This window comes from Pocillopora damicornis, chromosome 8 (genome assembly GCF_964200805.1).
Source record: "Pocillopora damicornis chromosome 8, jaPocDami1.2, whole genome shotgun sequence".
NCBI classification, from domain to species: Eukaryota; Metazoa; Cnidaria; class Anthozoa; order Scleractinia; family Pocilloporidae; genus Pocillopora; species Pocillopora damicornis.
In genome coordinates, this window is record NC_142677.1 from 2,302,238 (window position 1) to 2,308,619 (window position 6,382).

Below are 6,382 nucleotides of genomic sequence, written 5' to 3' on the forward strand. Positions count from 1 at the left end.
TACAGAGATTTTTCTATTTCTCGAAAAAAAGTTATCCCTCTTGGTGGTTATGGTGATGTTATCTTTATTAATCTCTGCAACTGAAAAAAAAATTTAAGTTGTACTGCTTCTGAGCGCTTGGAAGGTGTCACATTGGTTTTAATTTGAATACAAGAAGCAACTTCAACTTCAGTTCCTTTTTTCTGGAAAAGAAAGACATTTTAAGTATGATGAAAGTTGCGCAATTAAGGCATGAACAAGACCGGAAAGAATTAATTACGTCAAATTGTTTGCAAAGAGAAGCTGATTATCGTATTTTGCTTGCTTCAGGCCTTAATTGCTATTTTTGAGCAGAATCTCAATAAACTTTGGTGCTTATCAAATGCATTACGTGTTGATATATTCATCACGTACGAGTTACCTTTGAATGAAAAGGAAAAGGGTCAGAAAAGTTAGAAACTAAACTAACCTTTGATTACCTGTTCCTGTCGACGGGGCTTCAGTACCTGTACTCAGTCTAATTAAGATACAAGATAAAGATAAACAAACCCTCCCTACACTGAAAAGGAGAAAATACGGAGATATGTCTTGATACCTCTATTACAAACAGGTATGCCAATTTTCTGAGTGATCCTAATTTATGTAATATCGTATTCCTGCTTAATAAAGTCAAAAAGTTTGTCTTGTTGAGGTACAACATTGATCAGTTCACATATAATAATATTGGTGACGAAATGAAGTAAAACATTTTATTTAAACCACACGTATCCGCGCAGCGCTTCTATAATAATTATAATAGTTATCACAGATCGTAGGACTAGATTATTGGTCGTCATTGTCAGCAGGTTCTCCTTCATTTCGGCGATGCATCGTCATCATTTCAGAATGCTTTACATCTATTAGAGCTTGTTTTATAGTGATCACAACACAACAGCCTTGAAACTTTTTTTCATGAGAAATTGCGACGAGTTTGGCATTCTAGACTAACAAAAAAACTTTTGTGGAATGTTTTGTTTTTGTTCGTGGTAATTTTCTCTAAAACAGTAAAAAACTTTGGAAAGAAGGAGTTGTTTACCATGATTATAATTCAGCTGTTTATAAAAACGCTTTTTGTGGCAAATATATGAAGATGTGTAAATTTTACCAAACGATCTGGCAGTTGTGATTTCTTTCGCAACATGATCAGTCCGTGTGGTTGTTCCCCCGATAATGTCGTCGCTAGAAAACTTTCATGTCGTGTGAAAGCCAAACAATTGACAGGCGCTACATTGTCTTATAAATGATTGATGTACTGTTTTATATTTAAAAATGCGTTCCTCAAAAAAGAAAATAAATAGAAAGCAAAGAAAGAACTTAGCACGACGTTAACACATTTTCAAAAAAACACCTTGTGATTTTGGACCCAAGAGGCCGATTTGTGATTTTGGACAACAGTGTCCGATTTATGATTTTAGACACTAGAGGCCAATTTGTTATTTTGAACCCTACTGGCTGATTTGGGATTTTGGATCCTCCTGGCCGATTTTGATTTCAACCCATTTGTGATTTTGGACCTTAGTGGCCCATTTGTGATCTTTGACCCAAGTGGCCGATCTGTGATTTTGGACCCAAGTGGCCGATCTGTGATTTTGGACCCTAGTGGCCGATCTTTGATTTTGGACCCTAGTGGCCGATCTTTGATTTTGGACCCTAGTGGCCGATCTGTGATTTTAGACCCTAGTGGCCGATCTTTGATTTTGGACCCTAGAGGCCGATCTGTGATTTTGGACCAAAGTGGCCGATCTGTGATTTTGGACCCAAGTGGCCGATTTGTGATATCACGTTCCAGGTTACAAGAGAAACAAGCTAACTGTATATGTGTTTAATAACATACTGACTCTATTACTGAATAAAGTTTCTCGATGTACAGCTTAATTGCTGAGGGAATCATTAAATGCGGGGGACACTAGATTAGAGAGCTCTTCTTCCAAAAATCAAATGAATCAACAATCAAACAGAAAAAAGGTGCAAATCGTAATGAGAGAAATAATGAGTACTGTGTATAACCAAGCAAAAAACCTCAAGCGCAGGAATTATGTCAAGCAACCCAGTAGAAATTGGTTATAGTTTTACATATGATTTCGTGTGACTGTGGTCCGAGTTTTCATGTTTTCAATTTTGTCTGCACTAAGGTCAGGCCATAGCACTCTAGTTTTCCCAAGGTGTGGTATCCTTCTTCATCAAGTACTGCGTGTCCCGTGTCACCAAATCTTAACTGTTAATCTGTCTTCCCGCCACTTTTTATCATTTTTATCACAGTTACACTTCAGTGATTCGTCATCGGCGCACGATCCAGTTAATCCACATGCGCAGCCACCAGCTGTTAAGTTTGCTCCCCCCCAGTATGTCATTTTCTGGCCGTCACGTGAAACCCACCATGAAAATCCATCTTCTATTAATCTGGCATGGAAACACTCATATTTGATGAACTGTTGACAGTAATCAGAGGCTTCCGTCAGAGCTTTTAATTGAGATATGCTGGCAGATCTGTAATGAACATCAACGAAATATTCACCACGCTTTTCGTATCCTATCACCTGCGTTCTGTTTTCCATGTCGTGACCGACGATTGTCACTCCAACGCCTCCTTTGTCAGTCATGTTACAGTATAAAGGAAATGGATCCTCGTCAAGAACACCGTCGGGATCGATGAGGTAATCACCACTGACGTTGCTGATGCTTGCCTTCACCTTAGTGCAGGTTTCAGAATATTTGACATGAACGGTGACACTTGTTTGAATTGAGGTGAATGTATCAGTCGCATTGCAAGTGTAGGTACCAGAATGAGATATGTTAGCAGATGAAATGATCAAAGCATTCAGAGAGTCAACAGACATCCCTAAAGGTAAGGAAAAAGTTCCATCATACATCCATAGGATGGTTGGCTTCAGGTCGCTCGAAGCAGAGCAACGCAGATCGACAGTTTCATACTCCTTCACTGTCACATTTGATGGAGGCTTTATGACAAATTTGAGGGCTGAATAGACACGAAGTAGAACTGACGATGATTTGGTACCCCAGGGGTTTGTGGCAGTACACACGTAGGAGCCATTGTCTTGAAAAGTGATATTCAGTATGATCAGATTTCCTTCACTAACAATGGTCCTCGCGCTGGAAAGAATCCCATCAGACCTTGCCCATATGTTCCTGTCTGGTTTAGGATTAGCTGTTACGTTACACATTATAGTAACGTTCCTAACCTCCACAGTTTCAATTATGTCGGGAACAACTTGCACCAAAGGCGGTCCTAGAACACCAAAATGATATTAAGCCATGGGAATAACGTAAATAGTCTCATTAAAATGTCGATCAATACCATTGTTTACTTTCTTCAAGATCTGATGGTAACCGCCGTTCTGAGGCGACGACTTTTATGCAGTCTGCTCCATTTTACGTCAGACCTACTACCAGCTGATCGTTATGGGCAAGAGGCCAAGAGAGGTCCTCTGCAGGAATTTCTTGTCCATCCCAGCAATTTAAGACCACAAAAGCCATTTAAACCTCGTACATAACCATGAGGTAAAGCTGTCTCCCTCACACCTCCATTGTCCTCCTGATGCCTTAAAATTTCTTATTTAATCAACATACCTTCAGTGCAGTTTTCTCCAAGTAGTCCATTTGCGCAAACACAGCGATAACCCTTCCTGGTGAAGCCAGTTTGGCATCGCTTTTTCAATGGACAAAGCGTACTGGAACAGAGGTTCTGTGAAGATATAAAGATATTTATAGAATTGATTGCTCTGGTACCCTTCCTCCTCCCTTCTTCCAGCTAATTCATCCATACCGATCCACTTATCTACGTATTTATTAATTTAAAAATGCACGCAAACATCCATCAATTCATTCACGTACAAATGCACTCATGCATTTACGCATTCATGCATTCATCCATCCTAGGTATCCTATGAATTTAAAATATATGATCGTTTTATCCACGAAAACTTCACGGAATTGTATGTGAGAATAAGTCAGCTTACCTTAAATGATTTGTAAACAGTCCCTTTTTAACTCGTGAATTGCGCGCATGCGCAAGAGCGAGTTATAGATACGATGTGGGGAATAGCATTCGCTCGCTCGCTCGCTCGATTGGTCGATTCCTGTAAACTTTTTTTAGATTTTAGGCTTTTGAGTACATTTGATAGTTTTTGGCGAGCAATAAACAGACGAAATGGCGACCTTTGTTGCTAAGAATAGTGGTGGGGTGAAAAAGAAGCCAATGATAATCTTAAAAGAGTTTTTTTTTCGTTTTAGTTTCAACAAGCGGCGCCAGCGACTGGCAAGCATTCAAGGATTCACACTGAAATAACAACAACCTTCGTTTTTCATAAAATTGTAATTTACAATCCTTGAACTTGAAAACAATCCGAAGATTCATTGAAAATATCACTTACTGCGAAGCGCTCGGAGTTTACAGATGTTCAAAAGCTTTTTCTGTTATAGCGTGAGATTGAGGACAAAATTGATCATTACGTTTCGTCGCGTGTGTTTTTCCTGTGTGGAGCAACAAAAGATGCCGGCGACTGACTAAATAACAAGTTAACACGAAAATCAAATAACACTTAGACAAACAATTTTAGCTACCGATTTTCAGTGAATTTTTAAAGAACAATTTTCTCGTAAGTTTCAAGACAATTTGAAGATTCAACATATATACAACATACTAAAATGCGAAAGTTACACACCACAAAATTGATAAATAGGCCTGAAATGAAATTCTATCTTGTTATTATTATACGTTGCCTAGCACGTGACTTAAATCTACCCAGGCGGAGATCTAAAATGACGGTGGCAGGCTTGGCTTAGTTATATCACTCAAAACTCGTTCCCGTTTGTCTCATTTGATAAAGAGGGAATCGTTAATGTTTTCATTAAGACAGTATTGCCTTGATTTTCTAATATTTACAACGAAAGACAGTAAATTTCACTTTTCACCCACATTTACTTCCAACCTTTTCTTTTGAACCAGAAACAAAAATGATAGACGTTTAAAACACATGACATCATCCACCTTGTTAAATGTAATAGCATGATCATTTCAATTGTAATGCCTTCTTGTCCCAACATTACTTTGTTTCTTTGCTACATTAGCGAACACTGAACTACTGCTCGTACTCTAGATGACAATCAACCACAAAATTCCCTAAACCAGATAACATTAAACATAATCTCAAAAATCATGTGTCAATTCACGAGTTTGCTCACAGAGCACTTTGATTTGTATCTTAGATCCTGTGGATTATTTGCGTGATCTGAATCACTCAATTCGCACAAAAGTTTTCCATTCTGTTGTGGTTTTAGATTGTAGGAAACACAGTCAGCTTCCGCGAAGCAGTTCACTTCACATGCGCTGGCTGTCTCAATATCCATTATTTTGAAAACATGTTTCTCGAGGATGAAGTCCTGCTTTGCGGGGTTCATCTCTACTTGCCGACAGTTTTCTTAAAATTAAGCAAACTGAAATTAATTTCCATAAATTTTTAACCATTACTTTTGTCTTGATATTGTGGTGATTGAAGAAAATCTTTGCACCAATTCAACAAGGTGGGCGATAGAAATTATCTTCTTAGCGATTTTGATCAATGATTTTTTTAATCCGGCCAAATCGCAGAAGTTACCCCATTGAAGCCAGCACTAGTGTGAGTGAGTATCAAAAGATAAAGTTTTCAAAAGAAAAGAAAAGAAAAGAAAAGAATGGTTTTAAAAAATTTATTTAATAAAATTTATGTCAATTAACATGGATGTGATCTTCGTGGTTATGAACACCACTTCCCGTACAGGCATGAATTATTTTCAAGCCTTTTTTTTCACTACTGCTTAAGTAGTTTTCATAACTGCGAAGATCGCTTGCGTATTCATTTCTATATCCCCAGTTCATATATATGATTTTCATATATTTATAGTCAAAAGTTATGCCAAGTGGTTTTAATACTTACCTTGCTCATTACCGTTGCAAATTACAACCAGAAATGAAAATATTAAGAATCCTAACGATTTCATCGCCAACTTGTCTGTTTTCTTTGTTACTTTACGAGCGAGATGGCGAATAAAAGAGTAACGGCAACTTTCCGTTTAGAATACGGCTGCTTACCTCAGTGTGTGTTTTGCGACAAAATAACTAAGTTTAAATTTTTAATGGAATAGTATTGGAAAAACTCAAGGGGGTGGTATAGTGGCTATATTGAATATAATACTGAAAACAGTGAAGCCGGATGAAAGAATTTACTTATCGATTTACAGAGATTTTAACTTCCTATTTTTCGAAACTGGAGACCATTTTCCCTCTCAACTTCAGTTTCTCTTTATAGACAAGTGCTATATGGGGATTTCCGTTTACAAAAGTTATAGAGTTTATTAAGGTAAGATA

General features: G+C 37.7%; 1 pseudogene; it reads right to left on the bottom strand.

The window, feature by feature from the left end:
• Positions 1 to 1,951: 1,951 nt before the first annotated feature.
• Positions 1,952 to 6,015, bottom strand: LOC149040921 (uncharacterized; annotated as a pseudogene).
• Between the last annotated feature and the right edge of the window lie 367 nt (positions 6,016 to 6,382).